A 763-nucleotide genomic window follows, 5' to 3' on the forward strand; every position below is an offset into this window, starting at 1 on the left:
TCATGAGGTCAGGAGATCGAGACCATCCTGGCTAACACGGTGAAACCCTGTCTCTACTAAAAATACAAAAAATTAGCCGGGTGTGGTGGCTGGCGCCTGTAGTCCCAGCTACTTGAGAGGCTGACGCAGGAGAATGGCATGAACCTGGGAGGCGGAGCTTGCAGTGAGTCGAGATAGCACCACTGCACTCCAGCCTGGGCCACAGAGCGAGACTCTTGTCTCCAAAAAAAAAAAAGAAATCAGCATAATCATTACTCTTGGGATGGGAGGTAATGAAAGGAAGAGGAGGTTGGGATGCTGGTAATGTTCTGCTTTTTGATCTGGGAGCTTATTACATAAGTGTGGTGGTTTTAAAACATATCCACAGATGCTCTGAAACTCTATCAAAAGGTGAAACACGATTTTCTCCCCTTGAATACAGAACTGGCCTTAGTGACTCGCCTCTAGCAAATAGAATGCACTAGAACTGACACTGCATGACTTCGGTTACTAGGTTAGTGATAGGGTTTGGATTTGCATACCTGCCCATATCTCATGTCAAATTGTAATCCCCAATGTTGGAGGTAGGGCCTGGTGGGAGGTGATTAAATCATGGGGGCAGATTTCTCCCTTTGGTGCTATTCTCATGACAGAACTCTCACAAGATCTGGTTGTTTAAAAGTGTGTGGCACCTCCCCGCTCTCTCTTGTTCCTGCTCTGGCCATGTAAGACGTGCTGGCTTCCCCTTCTTCATTTCAGGCATAAAACCTGGTATTAAGAAATC

The sequence above is a fragment of the Mandrillus leucophaeus genome, unplaced genomic scaffold (assembly GCF_000951045.1).
Source record: "Mandrillus leucophaeus isolate KB7577 unplaced genomic scaffold, Mleu.le_1.0 Scaffold505, whole genome shotgun sequence".
NCBI lineage: Eukaryota > Metazoa > Chordata > Mammalia > Primates > Cercopithecidae > Mandrillus > Mandrillus leucophaeus.